At 45.1% G+C, this 17,766-nt stretch overlaps 2 long non-coding RNA genes across 2 annotated transcripts; one reads left to right on the top strand and one right to left on the bottom strand.

Annotated features, from left to right (window-relative positions):
- Nucleotides 1–6,035: 6,035 nt before the first annotated feature.
- On the top strand, nucleotides 6,036–8,805 carry LOC123425969. The gene is made up of 2 exons (XR_006621960.1): nucleotides 6,036–7,291; nucleotides 8,618–8,805. It is a non-coding gene; the product is annotated as an uncharacterized LOC123425969 (long non-coding RNA).
- A 3,242-nt stretch (nucleotides 8,806–12,047) lies between these two features.
- Nucleotides 12,048–14,166, bottom strand: LOC123425968. The gene is made up of 3 exons (XR_006621959.1): nucleotides 13,691–14,166; nucleotides 12,452–12,571; nucleotides 12,048–12,359 (listed from the first exon to the last, which is right to left on the bottom strand). It is a non-coding gene; the product is annotated as an uncharacterized LOC123425968 (long non-coding RNA).
- Between the last annotated feature and the right edge of the window lie 3,600 nt (nucleotides 14,167–17,766).

Raw genomic sequence — 17,766 nt, 5'->3', positions numbered from 1 at the left:
AATTCATTTTGATAAGAGGCTAAAGGAATACGTTTCAAACCAGGCAAGTTGAGAAAAGAAAGCTCCAATGATTTTCTTAAAGAGGTTTTCAAAGCACTTCAAAGCTTTTTATCAAAGCTAAATTTTAAAAATCCATTTTGAAAATAATTCAAAAGCCAAGAAGTGAAACTTAAAAAATTTGGGTGTTACAACAGCTACCCCCTTAAGAAAAATCTCGTCCCCGAGATTTCAACCAGTCCTCGAGAAGTTGTGGTTTTACTTTCTGCAGAAAATCCTCCCTTTCCCAAGTGGCCTCATCCTGTGTATGGTTGCTCCACTGTACCCTGAATAGCTTGGTGGCCTTCTGTCGTGTTCTCATTTCTGTCTCCTCTAGTATTCTCATGGGGTGTTCCTAATAGGATAGGCCTGGTTGCACTTCTATACTATCGTGGGCTACCTGTTGATCGGGGTTCCTTATACACTTCCTTAGTTGAGAAATACGGAACACGTTGTGCACATCTGACAGTTCTGCTGGTAGCTCGAGTTGATAAGCAATTTGGCCCCTTCGAGCAATTATACGAAATGGCCTGATGAAGCAGGGCACAAGCTTGCCCTTGACATTGAACCTTTGTAGTCCTCTCATAGGTGATACCTTTAGATATACATAATCATTTGGATGGAAGCCGATGTCACGGTGTTTTTCATTGTAATAGCTCTTTTGACGGCTTTGGGCTGTCTTGAGTCTGTCCCTTATGAGTTTTACCTTGTCCTCTGCCTCTTGAAGTAGTTGTGGGCTGAAGATACGGCTATCTCTGGTTTCTGACCAATTTAGAGGCGTACGACATCTTCTTCCATATAAGGCTTGAAAAGGTGACATTTGTAAGCTTGCCTGATAACAGTAGTCACGCGTCTTAGCGACACCACAGAAAGGGCATAAAAATAATAAGAATTATCCGTGTGGTAGAACCAACCTTCATTTTAGAGCCAAGAGGTTGATAAGAAATTTTTCCACAATACCGATAGATATCCACAACCATTATTGTTCAACCAACTTGTACTCCAAGAACCTACTATAAGACCGACACTTGACCTGTCAAATGACCGTCCTTAACCGTGGACTCGGCTACTCGAATAGTTTTGACTCTGCACACGGAGTACTCTTTACCCATAGCCCACGGGTTCCAATAGTCGATATGACTAGTACCGCGTACGGTATTTTAGAAGTAGACACTCAAAATCTGCACACACCCGTTTTACCCCCGCGAAGCCCGGCTTCACGTGGACTACGCTGCCAGGACTAAACCATAAGACGGGGAGGCTCCGACCTCGACTAACATGGGATCAAATTTATACCGCGCGCTACAAAGGAGTGGTCTCCCTCTAGGCCCCAGACCGGAAACACCCATGCCCCCTGACCGGATGACTGGATTTAGTCCAGGGCCATGGATACCTTCATCCCGGCCCCTCTACTTGGTGTGCGAGTGATAACAGGCCTACGACCGACTATATCGAATCCTCATTCAGGAAAATGTGGTAGCATGATAATGAAAGTAAGACACTCACAAGACTCGATCTAGGTCGATACTAGAGTTATTACTTCCTTCCCATCAAAATTATGCTCTTATCATGACCAGGCCATAACCTATCACGTTCCGCATGACTAGGTTATCCACGACCTCCCACAACCATCACTTGTCATAGCCATGTTTCAACATTGTTTATGAGATATGCAATATGCTTGAATAATGCAATGAATGAGTGTTAATTTTTTGGTTAGTGAGCAAAAAACACATCAAAAGTTCAAACATGCTTTCTTGGTTCCACGTAATCGGGATCAAGATCGGTGCAGTTAACATCGGTGTTTCCTTCGTGGGAATCTACGTCACACAACACATACCGTCGTAAGAGTTGAGACCTAGCTACTCTCTCCAAATAATTTGTAAATAAATCTAAAAATAAACTAGATCCTCATAGCAAGATTTTGCAAAAAGAATCAATTCAAAAGTTGTTATAGTTTATTAGTTATAAGGAAAACAAGATCAAGGACCATTCTATAAAAAATAGAATCTGTCCAGGGGCTAGTTTGAGAAACTCAAAATGCCCGAACGGAAATACGCTAACCAGCCTCGAAGACGGCTTCTGGCGAGAACGCCTTCGGGAAAAACATTTCAAAAAGAACAGAACTCTGACGAGGGGTCCCACCCTGTAGGTTCGAACTCACCGGCGCCAGAGGCATGCGGTCGTCGCCGGCGGCGACAAACGTAGGGAGAGAGCCAACCAAGGGCACCTACCCACTCACTGTGCTCCCGCGTGTCGGTGAGAAGTGGATTGGGTCCAGGGGAGGCTCTACGTCGACGGCGGACGACAGCTTCGGGCACCATCGGAACTCATTGAGGGACCCACATGCGATCAAATCAGAGGGGGCTCAAGAGGAGGGGATCACTAGGAAGCTCGTGACAAGCTCTGGGCATTCCTCTCCGCTCACCTTGCACGAATCCAACCGGAACCCGAAGCGGATCGGGGCGGCTGGAGCTGGGGAAGAAGGCCTCTCCAAGGCCCTTCTGTGGCTTGGGTGCGGTTTTGGAGTGAGGATGGAAGGAGGTGGAGAGGTTGGGGAGGTTCGGCAGCAGGGGAGCTCCATTTATAGAGGGCCCAGAGGGGGTGTCGCGGAGCTTATCTCCGGTGCCAAATTTTGGTGATCTCGGGGCCTAATCCGGAGGGTTAGGAGTCGGGTCAGTACCAACACTTCTCGAAGATTCCATTTTGAACCTAGAGTCACTCGGTCATCAACGAAGGACCCGGCTCGACGGAGCGGTACCCTCTAGTCACGGCGGCAGCAGAGTTCGCGCTCTCCGCTGCCGGGGATGTGGCAACAACAAATGAGGCGTGCACTGGTGGCCAAGGACACGCGGAGTTCGCAGGGGCAAAGGGTGGTGTCGGACGGTGCGGGGCTGCAGCAGGAGATGTTGTGATGGCTGCGGCGGCCGCTGCTGATGCTGCTGTCGTAGCTGGTTGGCTCGGCCACCTCACCACTGACGCACGCATGCGGCCAATAGACCGTGCGGCCCAGGGATAAGAACCGAGCACACTGGGGAGCGAATCTAGCCGCTAACACTGCTGAGATTGACGCTGCTGCGGGATTGAATCTACGATGCACTGAATTCTAAATGTTTGACTGAATCAAGTTCAGAGACATGGGCAACAGTCCATGCTAGGTGTTCGACCAAATGAAAATGGCACGTGCACAAAATATTTTGAGCTGAAATTTTTTACGGTGGTCTCTCATTGGGTGCAGAGACTGCCTACAATTTTTCAGAATTGTTGAAAATGTTTTAGTCATGTTTTTTTTGAAAACGAACACTTTTGGGTCAAACTTAACTCAAATGAAATTCGAAATTTTTCAAACTTGTGAATCCAAGCTTTTTGGTGAAATGGGTTGAGGGTACTAAGGCCTTCTAAGGGTAGGAGTCTGGGCCTCAAATTCCAAAGGAATCAGTGAGATCCTTTGTAAATTTGTTGGGGTTAAATCTAATTATAGAAAATACTTTTATTTGAAATAGAATATGAATGGGGGTTAAACCCTTCTAATACTTTGGGAAATCAATGAAAATGAAGACCTAGATGTTAAGAGCCAAAGGGTCTAAATCAGAATGGAAGGAGGAAAAGAAATCTTGAAGGAAATTGACAATTGAACCTATGAAATTAATTCCAAGGTTTTGCAAAAGAATAAAAGATTATCCCAAACCAATTCATTTTGAGAAGAGGCTAATATAATATGTTTCAAACCAGGCAGGTTGAGATAAGAAAGCTCCAATGATTTTCTTAACGAGGTTTTCAAAGCACTTCAAAGCTTTTTATCAAAGCTAAATTTTAAAAATCCATTTTGAAAACAATTCAAAAGCCAAGAAATCCAAATTAAAAAATTTGGGTGTTGCAATTCTTCATGGTGTTCTCGTCTTCATTCTCAGCTTGGAAGACCGAAGAAGTGGTTCTCTTAAATCTTGGTCCATTCTCTTGAGGATTCATCATTTCAACTTTGTGTTATCTTCTCATTTGTTCCCAATCATCAGAATTCTTTCCATACATATCCGATGCATTTCAGAGTTGTTTTCATTCTCGATCCTCCGAAGGCCATCATTTCAGAAGATTTCTTCGCTCTCAGCTTTCAGCTTTCATTCTCAAATTCTTCTCAAGTGTTGTCTCTTCGTTCGTCTCTCAATTATTTCGGAGCCTTGTTGAAGTTTTCTATTAGGCAGATCATTATCTCTTCATTCTCAAGGTGTTCTTCAACATTTTGTGGGAGAACCTCAAATATTCTTTCTCTTGCATTTCAAAGTGCAATTCTTCCTCCTTATCCTTTGTGGTGGTCGTATAGCGTTCTTGTTAGTGGAGGAGTCTCGAAGAGAAGTTGTTTCAAGAATGAGATATTTAAACCCACCGATTCGATGATCATGAGATATTTTCAACCTATGATTTCTTAATTGAGCTATGTTCGTTTAGCCTTCACCTAAAGCTTTGTCTAAGGATTGTTGCTATTATGGTGTTGCCATTAATCCAAGTCTTCAATGTATCCTCTTGGTGTAAGAAATTTTTCCTTTCTTGTTGCATCCGATCAATCCTTGTTTCTATTAGTGGCTGGTTGTCACCTCATAATTGTTGAGATGGTTTTCATAAGTCCACTACAAGCTTGTTCTTTTCGTTCTTGGGTTGCCAACAACTCCGTTCAATTCTTATTGCAAGGTTGCTTGTCAAATTCAATTGTAATAGTAGTTGTCGTGTTCTTCTTCATTCATTCTTCTATCTAGTTTCTATTCTCTTGTCCAGGAGTTGTTGTGATGTTGCTCTCTTCAATCTATCATCTTGTTCTATGAAGATCATGTTCTTTCCTTGATTATCGATTTAGTTGGTTTGTTGTGAATCTTGTCTAGATCTTTCTTTCTTATCAAAATTTCGCCCTCTTTCCTAGTGAAGTGCTACCGAAATTTTGTTTGAATTCGTGCGTGATTCTCATATCATTCTTCATCTCATTGCAACCTTCAAGGATCGTTGGTTTCACTCGTTCGTCAAGAAGCAACTAAGTTTCCCTATTACTCTTTCTCTTTCTCTTCCCCTTTCATTCTTAGATCTCGGGGCAAGATCTCTCGTTAGTGTAGGAGAGTTGTAAAAGCCTGAGACCGACGCTCCAGTAGGTTCCCCTTTTATTTCGTTGCCGCCCTGTGATTATTTGTTTGTCGCATTCATCATTGCATCGTTCACATCATCTGCATTGCATCGGCACTCTGTTGCCGCCAGTTTCCAAACCTGCATCAGTTATTAGTTACCGATTCTCTCCGTTTTTGTCATTAACCGTTTTGAGACAAACCACACACGCACGTGCCTGCGACATCGTTTAATCTTGTTTTTAAAAGTGTGTATAAAACATTCTCGGATTCTGTTGAAACTTGCGTGCGGTCTTATTTTAATGTAGGTAGGCCGCTTGCCAAATTTTGTCGCAATCAGAGTTCGTTTGATATTAAATGTATAACGGCACTATAGCCGATAAAATTATCGAACGTTTTGTTTTTCAAAACTTGATGCCGGGCTGTCCATTTTCCCTCTCATCTCCTCCTAGCCCCTCTACATAGTGCACTGACCTGCGGGCAGCCTAGTTAGAAAACCTCCCGAAACTTGAATCATACGGTTGTGACCGTTGGATCCAGATCAACCCCGTTTTACCGCAAACCGTCATTGGTTTGTTAATTGGACCCCTAACCTAATTATTTTTAACCGTCCAATTTAAGTAGGAGGGTCCAAATAGCGCGTGGACCTAAACCCATTTATTATATGTAGATCCACTTAGGCCTTCCGTAATGCATTGTCTCTTAGCGCGGTATCCTAGGTAGTATACGATCGTTAGATACAACCATCCTAATGTATTGTATGTTAAGTGTCGTATCTTAGTAAGCATGTATTTAATGATTGTGGCCTCATACTAATATGTGATTGGTCTAACAAGTTATTTTGCCTATGATACCGTGCAAGAGCCGTATCCTAAATAAGATACAACAACCTCCTCTTTTCTCAATAAATATAGTGTCACGTCAGCATTTTGCTTATGATATTGTGCCAAGATACTACCATTACGGAAGGCCTTAGCCCAAATCAAACCAAAACCTAGGGATCCTCCCCTGTCCCATCCAGCGCTGCCCTCCCCAACACATCCATCGCGGCATGTTGCAGCCAGCCACCTCCTGCATCGAGTCATGCCTCGATCTACGCCAGCAAGCGGTCGAGCCCGAGCTGCCCAAGCTCCTCTGCTCGCGAGGCAGGCCCGACCCTGAGTGTCTCTCTGTAGCAGCCCCCTACGCGTTAACCACCTCCAGACCGGCCCTACCTCGGCCTCCCTGTAGGCTCGCCCTGGCGGGGCACTGGAGGGCCGCTGGCTGCCACCGCCCCACGCATTCCTTCCCCTGTGCGCCCGAGTCGCACCTCGTCATCGCGCCCGGGCTCCGTTGTCGGCCTCAAGGTCACCTCCAGGCTCCAGCCCGTTGCACTCGTGCATGACCACCCGAGCGGCCATGCCCGTGCGTACTCTGTCGCGTCGTCGTTGGCGACCGCACCAGCAGGCCCGTGCGCTTCGTCCCTCTGCTCACCCGCGTCGAGCGCCTCGACCTTCTCCTCAGCCGGCGCCAAAGCCGTCGGACCGCACCAGCAGCAACCCCTTGCTCTCCCTCTCCTCTCTGCTTGACCAGGAGATCGCCGCCATGGAGTCACAGTCCTCGCCCCAAGGTGCCTCATCGTCGGGAATCGGTTCCAGGAGCCCAGATCCGCCCGTCCATGCACTGGATCTAGTTCGTCTTGCCCTCGCCGTTCGGATACTGCACCGCCTCTGGCCTTCTGCTCGGGGAAGACGAGCGAGGCCCTGCGCGCTCCTCTCTTCTCCCGCATCCGGTTTTGACCGCCAGACCGAGCAGCGCGGTCACTCACGTGGGCTACTACGCCAAGGCCGTCTCGCGATGCGCCAGACCAGCAGACCGTCGGCCTCTCCGAGCATCAGCCAAGGTCCAAGCCACGCATGGCCTTCTCATCGGTCGAAGCCGCCGCCTCGCATGTTTCGTTGTCGTACTCCTGCCTCCTCTCCATGTTGTGCCCGCGCCTGCCGAGAACAACTACCGTCGACCTCCGAAGATCGTGGATTCGCCAAGCACCTCTCCAACCATGTACGACTACTTCCTCGATGACACGTGTACCGCTACTTTCACGATGTCCATGACAACCCATGTAAAACGACGCCGCTACGACTCGATCCGCTCCGAAGATGCACGCTTTGAAGGTATAACCGCCGAAACGATGCACGTGGACCGTATGCATTGGTGTTTGAGTTACGATGTTGTCTGTTTTGTAAATGCCATGTTAGTTGCAAGTACCCCGTATTCATGCCTCCGACACATGGGAACCCGGTAACCGGGATCACCCCATCATTCTTGGCATGACACGCACACGCTCCCAATTCGTTGGCACCGGTATCTCATTGAATTATCGGGATCGGGACATTGTCGTGGCATCCTTTCTGTTTTGCCGTCATGGTTCCCTTTCATTCGTCATGGCGACACATGCTTCATATCCTTCTTGCCACTGTTTTCATAAATTTGCATGCATGTTGCATTCATGGCATAACATCGTGTGTTGCACATATCTTTTAACCGTAGTTTCATTCTACGTTCTTTGTGTAACCGACTAGAATATCGTGTTTCGCTATGCCCTCTGGGTTTTGGAATATATGTGAATTTATAGGTCACAGAACAAAGGTAGGAGGGACACCCGGAAGGGACAAGCCATCAGGATGCGTCGACCCCCATGGTCGCGCCATGTTGGCTTGTGCCACCCTCGTATGGTCTCTGATCTTCTCCTGAAGCTTTCAGGTCTTCTTTTCGTCTGGAAAAATCATAAAAAAATTCAGGGCAATTGGACCGTAGAAAGTAAAAAAACATGCAAAAAACAACAACTGACACTAGGCACTTGGTTAATAGGTTAGAGCTCAAATTAATATAAATTAGTAAATTATTACTCAAGAAGTATTCTAAAATGATAATATAATAGGATGGAACACTCAAAAATTATAGATACGTTGGAGACGTATCACCTGTCATCCCCTCCTATCCCCCCTTCCTCTCACTTACACCCGGGACACGCTCGTCACATTTGAACATGGCGCGTGTGGTGCACCGATTTTCCCCAGGCCGCTTTGCCTCTAGGCTAGGCTTAGTCAATCTACTCTAGTCCAAGAGGCACAATGCCCTTTCATTTTTTTTAGTAAACTTCTGAAAGTTCCTCATGGTTATTTATTTGTCCAAATGAAATTATTCAAGTTTCTAAAATTGTGTTTAATTCCCGCCTATTTAATTGCGCAACTCTCACTCCATTTGGATAACCTTTTCTACACTGTCAAAATTTAAATCCATTTTTAGGTATTTAAATCCCCCTTCCAAAATCCAAATCCTTGTTTTTGTTAGCCCAACTCCAAAACCAACAAATATGCTTTTTTTTATTTTTAATCTAGTATTTAACAAAAAAAATAGTTTTACACATTTTTCTGAGTGTTTTATTTTTCATGCTTTTGCTATTGCCTTATTTGTGTCTCGTTATTTTGCGGGGTTAGATCATGTTATTGATGAAGAAATTGGACCAGAAGCTTTTGAAGACCTCGAAGACTTTGCTGAGCTAGACAAGCATCCCTTTGACCATGTTGATGAACCCATTTCATGCATGTCATTATAGCACTTTTATTCGTTGCATTGAAAAGCATGATGATGTGGTGACAACCTTGCTAGGTTTGTCTCCTTTGTATTCCCTCGTTGATACTTGTATTGTCATAAATCTATTTCCACTTAGAGTCATGTGGGTGGGAAGTAGATAGGATGCCAAATAGTTTCTATGGAAGTGGGAGAGGGGTATGCATCGTGATGGAAAGCAAAAGATTTATCAAAGACTTTTTCTAAAATCCCATTAAGTTCTACTAATTCCCGGTGTAGAAATTGAGCTAGGTAAACACTTGATAAAGAAGTGGTGTACTGAGGCAAGTTGTGTGTGTGTTTTCAAAAATGGATTAGATTTAAGATTTGTCGACCGGTCCCAACCTTACATGTATGACCGCATCACCCCTTATGAAACGGGGCTTTGTTAACTACCTTATTCAATACTAATAGAGAGCTTGCATTACTAGTGGACAGAGTGGCGTGGTCACCCTCGATACGGGGCTATGCGTGAATGGACAACAATGACTGTTTTTATAGACATCGGCACACTGATGGAACGACACTCGATATGGGGATATGCGTGAATGGACAACAATGATTGTTTTTATAGACATCGGACACACTGTTGTGTTCCATCACGGATGATATAATGTGATGTACATCATGAGGGTCGGGTAGCAATTAGTAAGTCTTTGTTTATTGTTGTCCACGGAAAGATATTGTTTGGTTGCTTACCTCGGGTATGTAATATACATTGAATCGTGGACCGACACCGAATTTCCCCGAGTCTTATGGGTAAAGTGTGCAACCTCTCTAGAATGTCAAACTATTCAAATAGCCATGTCCACGGTCAAGGACAGTTGGATGGTACTGCTTAAACTATGTCCAGTCTTCTACAAAACTTGGGTGTGAAAATGAAATCCTTAAACTAAGTGAGATGACTTGATGAGATGATTACATTGAGTTGTTCAAACTTTGCTTATACTGATACATGTAACCTCATGACGCATGATTTACAAAATGGTAGGACATGTTATTGCATTCACAACTAGCTCTCCGAAAAAAACCTACTTTGTGTTATATCATGCATGATTACTTAGTTCCAAACATAGGTTGCTTGCGAGTACATTCAAAAATACTCATTGGTTTGTCCCTGGCTATTTACTTGGCCAGGCATGGAGAAACATGAATACAATGAAGAGTACTGTAGTGACAAACATGCGAATTAGGACGTGTTCCTATCAGAATGCATGTAGGGTTAAGGCAGATGCAGGCCCGTCTATGAGGGCGGCCAAAGTAGCCGACCGCATAGGGCCCCGAAATCGTGGGGGGCCCATCGGAGAAAAAAAATCACACACAGGCGATTCAGTTTTGGCCCGCATGGGTCGCTGTTTTCGCTTCAATCTCTGCGGGCGCCTGGTACATCCTTGAACCCTAGGACCGTGACCCTCCCTCTTGCACGCTCGCGCCGCCTCTCGCCTTCTCCCGTTTGATGAACCGACGAGTCGACGACGACCTGCTGCAATTCCCTGGCGGCCGCTGCTCTCCCCGATCTAGACTTGCCTGCTAGTTGATTCGTGAAAAAGCCGCTACACTATTCATGGTTGTGCTCCCTGACGCGCATCTGCTTGACCGGCCCAGCCCCGTGCTTCTGGCACCAGATGCTTGCCCCTGCATTCGGTACGATTAGGATTGGCTGGGCCTCTAAAGCCAACAAAATCCAGGCACTGTTGTACTCGACCACTGATCGGTAGGTAAGACCACTGATCGGTAGGTAATTTCTTGGAGTGAGACAAGCGGACAACATTACAAGATGTATTTGAACTGACATTTTGTACTACCTCCTTTTCGGTTTATAAGGCTTGCACGTATCTTTAGGTTGACAAATAGACCAACATAATACAAGTTATATACCACAAAAGATATATCATTGAAAACTTCAAATCGTCTACTTTCTAATGATATAATTTTTAGACTATACAACTCAACTTATGTTGGTCAAATTATAGATCTAGGAATACACGCAAGCCTTATAAACCGAAAAGGAGGTTGTATTTGTAGATTTCTAAAATGATGTTGTATGTTGATTTCCGAAGTGATGCATATGGACATTTAACTGGAGCCAAATTGAACTAGAACCATGTGCCATTAAGGGAACTAAAACTAATGCATTTTTATTCCAATTTCATGTCATGTTGTAGAAAAACAAGATGAAGGTACTTTTCCATCCATACCCGTTATAGAAGTATCTACACACATATGTGAGGGATAGATGAAGAAAACTACTGCTATGGTACTCTTTTTTATCCCTGTATTTTAATTTTTATTTTTGTCATAATTTATCTATTTGTTCTACATACGTTATGAGCAATTTTCTATATGCTTTCGCCTTATGTATTTCTTGGTTGGTTACTACTTAGTTATGCTGTATTTTTTAGGATAGTTCTTTAGTTGTAATTTTTTATAATTTAAGGCCACAATTTATATTTCGTCCCGGGCCCTCAAATTTCTGGAGACGGCCCTGGGCAGATGGCATGAGTCCATGCTATCGTTGAAGATTATCATTGAAGATTTCCGCTGCGATTGTTTATTTGATGTTTGGCCTTCATGGCTCTATCTCTGTAAGACTTGACCATAATGGTCATATTTGTGTAAGCCGGTGTGTAATGGATGTAGGACTCTTGATTACTTAGTTTTGTTTGTTTAGTCAGCCGGTGTGTAATGGATGTAAGACTCATATTTATGTAAGCCGGTGTGTAATGGATGTAAGCCTGTGTGTAATGGATGAAAGATCATCTATGTGATGTAGTCTCTGGGCTTCAGAGCGATGTTTAGTCAGCCGGTGTGTAATGGATGTAAGACTCATATTTGTGTAAGCCGGTGTGTAATGGATGTAAGCCTGTGTGTAATGGATGAAAGGTCATCTATGTGATGTAGTCTCTGGGCTCGCCTCCGAGTGGTTGAAGAGCACAACACCCAGTGGGCTGTGGTAGTCCTATGTTATCTCTCATACTTGAAGAGCATTTCCGATGGTTGAAGAACGTTACCGGTAGTCTCTCGTGCTTGGTCACAATACGTACTTGCAAAAAGGTGAAGAAAATAACAACGATCCTGTCAACCAGCAACATCAAACGATAATTACCATGAAACATATTTTGGTTACGAGTAGTTATTGCTGAACCAAAAACATTTGAAATTTTGAAAGCATGGATGCAATGCAGTGTATGTAGATTACATGTGCGTTACAACTGAAGTTGTGACATCTGATGATGTTTGCATCACGTTCTTGCCACATACGTCAAGAACAAGCCATATTTTATCGGAACCATTGAGTAAGTAAGAGAAAACTAATAATAATATGTGATGCAGCAACGGTTACCATATCAAATCTCTTGAACTAATACAAATATAGTCCTGATCACACATTAGATCTTAGAACTGTTTTAGGCTTTTATTTAAATTCAGGCATCTTAACCGAGTGCACTCAACAATAGTAGTACACTAAATACTTGGAATTTTCTTGCGAAGGCCGAGTAAAACATAAAATCCAAACCATAGTATGATTTCATCTTATCTGGTGGTTTGGTAGTGCGACTATTAATGTGATCCATCTTTAGATCAATAAATTCCATTTTTGGTCTTAACCTACAAACAAAGATTGTTCCATAAGTATCGCAGCCGTCAATCATAGGAGAATCTAAGAGTGTACAAGTATATATACAGAAAATGGAATCTACCTTTAAAGTTGATCTTGCAGATCCCTATTTTTCGCCAATTCATGTCATATTGTGCGCATCCATGATGACCTCAAGGTAAGATATTTGCACAAACCTTCCCACTCACTCGCTATATTCTACCTGTCAATGAAAACAGACCTTACTTATCACAGAAGAAAATGGGAAACCTAACTACGACATGTATGCTAAGTCGCTTCCCATAGAGACAATACTACAATGGCTCAATGCCTCAATGCCTGAAGCTCTCTCTTTTAGGAGATTTTACAGTAAAGAATACAAGCTGCCACTGAACACAAGGAGTCAGCAAGAATATTTAGTGTCAGAGAGATGTCTAGAGCACCTATGTTAATGTTGCCCATACAGTTGATTTACCTCTCACTAGTTCATACTAAATTTACATAATTTGGGACAGTTTAACAGACAAAAATGTGAAGCACATATCATCAGCTCAGCAGAAGCCTCTTACTAGTTCATACTATTTACATAATTTGGGGCAGGTCAATAGACATAAATGTGAAGCAAATATCATCTTCAGTAGCAGTGATTGCCTTCCTTCTTCAGCAGCCTATACAGACATAAACAGGATAGAGATCCTTACCGGACTCTCAAACTACCGGCTACCTTCATTGCAATTATCCTAAGAATATAGTCTGTACATGTAGAACTAGTACTACTAAAGCAAACTAACTAGCTAGCACTCACGTATAGACTCTGCTATCAATACATCTTGATGTAGATTAAGACTAATGCAAGATTATTACCAATAGGAGATACGTGTACAATAGAAAGGGATTCCGTTTTCAACTAAGTTGATTCTTTTTTGTGTTTTTGCCTGCACTTCGAAAGATAATACTTAGAGCAAACAAACTGAAACCTCTTGCTACCTTTACTTTCTCTGTGGTCATTCGTGAACACCGCTGTTAGCCTACGTATATGGAGTAATTCTCAGAAAATGTATACGCTAAGTATCAATTGTTATTGTTTAAAATGGTGAGAAAGATATATGTCTCGTGCGTGTAGATTGGTAACTACAGTACATTTTTTTATAGTTGTTTGGCAATTCCTGTTATTCAGTCTAGTCTAGTATTTGGCGGCATTCGACATGCTCTCCATGACACTAACTAACTAAATAAAACACTAGACTTGTTCATACAAATCCCTCTTGAATTCCTTGTCACAACCAGAATTTGCATAGCAGTAGTGAGCAGTGGAAGAGGGGGAGGGAGATGGAGACGTTACATGTCGCGGTGGGTCATCATGGCCACGCTTGAGCTCGGGCAGGGCTTGTTGGTTGCCCTAGGAGCAGAACCCTCCAGCCCCTCCTCCTCGAGCAGAGCATGGCCGGTGCCTAGGTGCGCCCCTCCTCCTCCTCCTCCTCAAGCAGGGCAAGGTCGGTGCCCACTTGTTGTTATTACCATATCCACGCCATGGTGACATGCAGCAAGGGGATGGATAAGAAGAGAAGGTGAGGTGCGGAGGAGAGGGTGGAAGGGCCTACCTGGGCAATGCAGGTGACGGACCACGCAAGCTCCAGCCTTGCCATCGCCTATTGTGGTGGATTCCGACAAGAACAGGGGGGCGCCCGAAGCCCTATCCAAGGGAAAGTATGCATGCCTTAAGGCACAGATCTGGATGGAGGGGAGGGAGCGGCGGAGCTCGGGGAGCTTGGGGGCATGTTGGAACTGGCCAGCTTGGGTGGTGGCGTCGGTGAGGAGATCGTCATGTGAGGGGGTGAGATTAGTGAGTGATATTTATTCTTGAGGCCTTATTCTTGAGGCCTTATTCGGTTTCATAGAATTTCAAGAGGTTTGAAGGGGATTGGAAGGGATTAAATTCCCAACAAGTCAAAATCCATTTCAAACCCCTTCAATCCTCTTCAATCCCTTTATGATGTGGATTAACCGAACAAGTCCTCAGGGATTCGCGAGAGAGAGAGTTTGGTGCGGTGAGAGAGGACCACGCATGTAAGGGCATATTTCTAGGGGCGTGCTATGAATTGTCCGTTGATGCCACAAGATTTTAAGCTGCCTCGCTGACCATTTGATCAGCCCAACCATGTTTGTCCGATCACTTCCTCTCATCGGTGGAATGGTCAAATTCACGCACGTCTCTTCATCTCATCGCACAAACAACCCCTTCTCTCTGCTTCGATCTCTCAGCATCCGGAGTCGTCGGCGAGCACTGCCAGGCTGCATCCGGAGCCGTCGGCGAGAGGATCAACAAAGCACAAGTAAGCATCACGCGAGTGCTGCCGTGCAGCACCGACCAGGGACGCTAGCTGCCATCCTTTACCTATTGCATTGCAATAGCACACCGAGCACCGTCGCTTTTGCTCTCCTCCTTGTTGTTGCGTTGTAGCACGGCGACGAGCGCTACATCGGAGCATGGAACAAGCATTGTGATGGAGCACCGGGACCGCCCGCGCGGGTCCTGCATCGAAGCACTGGGTTGCTGCCGGAGAGTGCTTCCTTGTAGATCCACTATCGTCGAGCGCTTCATTGCAGCTCCACAGCAAGTGACTTGCAGCAACAGCAGCGCCGGTGAGGCTGCATCGCAGCGCCAACATGCCGACGAGGTTGCATCGCGACACATATGCCATGCACGTCGCGCCCCCTCTAATTTGCAGGGGCGAGAGTGTTGTATCACAAACACCTATTGCCTCTTGCGAGTGTTACCTCGCAGGGTCCACAACTATCGGCGGTGCTTCCAGATGCTCCATGACAGCAAATGCGAATGGCGGCGCCGCCCTCGCAGTTGGCACCATGTTGTAGTGCACCCCTTGCAGAAGCATGACTCTTCCTCGAAAGTTGCACCAGCGCGCTTCATCCTCGATTGCTGTTGTGAGCGGCGGCGGCGCGGCCAAAAGATCTTCTAGTAGCGGGTGGCGATTGTGTTGGATTGCAGCGGGCTTGCAGCATCCCTCACATGGGTGGGAGGACACGGAGCAAGCCTTTGGCAGCGTGGTTGTGCTTCATCTCGGATCAAGAGGAAAGACGAGAGGAAGAAGATGAGTCGCGGTTGGATCCTGGAGAGAGGATAAGGTTGAGGGGATATGGCTCGGAGGGGATGAAGTGAACGGGCCTGCACAGAACACGTGTCAACTAGAGGAGGCGGTTTAACTAGCGAGAGAATCATCCGGCTTATTCTAAATGTTTCCCATATTTCTACCCTAGTTGTTTTGGTGATTGATGACATTGTATTTGCGGACTAATCGTGTGCATTAATCTTTTCACATAAGTCGTCCTATGTCACAAGATGATTCTAGCCCCTCGGTGCATTAGAGTGAAGACGGTTTCATTCCTGTGTTTCTATTCTAGTGGATTTGAGTCGTAACAACCATATTATTAAGAGGGGGTCCATATTGAAAAGGTTTCGATGGAATCAACACGTACACTTTTATCTGAACCCGTTTTCCTTTCCCGCATCATTGGAGCTCCGATGTTGCCTTTGTTACGATCCATAAGGAACCAAGCAGAACTACCGCGCAAGGCAGCGGTACTACCTCTTATCTACAGTAGTACCTCCCTGGGTAGCACTAGTACCTCTTATCTGCGGTAGTACCGCTCTGTGCAGCGGTAGTACTGCTTATGGGCGGTAATGCTATTGCTAAGTGTCACGCGTTGTATCGCTGGCTTCAGGGCCTCGACTTTTTTGTGTCGGACTGGGCGGTTTTTGGCTGGTAGTACGGCACAGTAGTACTACTCCCAAGCGGTAGTACCGCCTGTTACTATAGTGCAACTATCGTGCTTCTTTCCCGGCCTAGAACCCTCAGCAAACTATGAGCGGTAGTAGGCAGCATACTACCTCTTATGTGCGGTAGTACCACTTTGGGAGCAGTAGTACCGCTTAGGCGGAACTGCCTCCGCTCCTACGTACTCTTTGTGGTTGAGAGCTAGTGCACTGCAACCCCGGCGGTAGTACCGCTTGGGCGAGCGGTAGTACCGCTCTGGTGGCACTATCGCCTCGTGGCCTCGTGCCATCGCACTATGTGGCTGGCTCAACCGCCCAAATGGTAGTACCACTCCCATGAGCGGTAGTACTGCTTGTGTGTGGACTGAGAGGAGATAATTGTTATATCCCCCCCCACTATATAAAGGGCATCTTCTTCCCCAAGAAGACCACTCTTCCTAATCTAAGCTCCATTGTTGCTCCAAGCTCCATTTTCGCCCAATCTCTCTCCCTAGCCAACAAAAGTTGTTGATCTCCTAGGGTTTGGGTGAGAGGTACCTGATCTACACTTCCACCAATAGAAATTTGATTCCTCCCACTAATTACTTGCGGATCTTATTACTCTTAGGTATTTGAGCACCATATACGATTGAGGTCACCTCAGAGCTATAATCCATTATGGTGAATCTTCATGGTGTTGTTGAGAGCCTCCAATTAAGTTATGGAGACTACCCCAACCTTGTTTCTAAAGGTTTAGTCGCCGCCTTCAAGTGCACCACTAGTGGAATCATGACATCTCGCATTGTGTGAGGGCATGAGGAGAATACGGTAGCCTTGGTGGCATCTTGGGGAGGATTGTGCCTCCACACCGCTCCAATGGAGACATACTTCCCATCAAAGGGAAGGAACTTCGGTAACACATCCTCGTATACACCGGTTACATTTGTGGTTTTCTCTCACCTTTACTTTGTGTAAGCTTTACTTGTGTTGTATTCCTTTGCTTGCTTATTGTGGTTGTTGTTTGCACCGTATAGGTTGTTCACCTAGTTGCATATCTAGACAACCTATTTGTTTCCAAACCTATGTTGTTAAGAAAAACTTAAAAAGTGGCAGTTGCCTATTCACCCCCCTGTAGTCAACCATATCGATCCTTTCAATTGGTATCAGGCCAACGTCTCTTTATTAAGGGAAATACCGCCCGAAGAGTATGGTTGATGACAGGGATAGGGTTGTGGACTTATCCAAGGCTGAGGAAGTGAACACGGTCTCTCGTGAGAATTTAAATGAGGCAGTTGCTTCAGTTAGATCCTTTATGACGACCGAGGTCAAATCCTTGTTTAAAGAATTCCTTGATGGTCTCAAACTCTCTACCTATCTGTTTCTAGTGGTCAATTTCACTAACTCAGAGTCGGATGACAACTCGTGAAAGGAGGGGTCTAGTAGTGGTAAGGATAAGTTACTTCAAGAAAAGCATGTGATGGAAACCTTTGCCTTAGTTCCTCCTCCCACGGTCTATGGAGGATGAGTTTATTGCCATGAACATATTGAACAAGACCACTGACGGCGCTCTAGATCATATCCAATGGTCAAACAAATCCTCACCCAACCTTGCTTTGAAGGCCAAGGCTATTCTGGAAGAAGAAGAG

The sequence above is a fragment of the Hordeum vulgare genome, chromosome 2H, assembly GCF_904849725.1.
Source record: "Hordeum vulgare subsp. vulgare chromosome 2H, MorexV3_pseudomolecules_assembly, whole genome shotgun sequence".
NCBI classification, from domain to species: Eukaryota; Viridiplantae; Streptophyta; class Magnoliopsida; order Poales; family Poaceae; genus Hordeum; species Hordeum vulgare.
The sequence above is the reverse complement of the archived record's forward strand: the minus strand, read 5'-3'. Positions and strand labels throughout refer to the sequence as shown.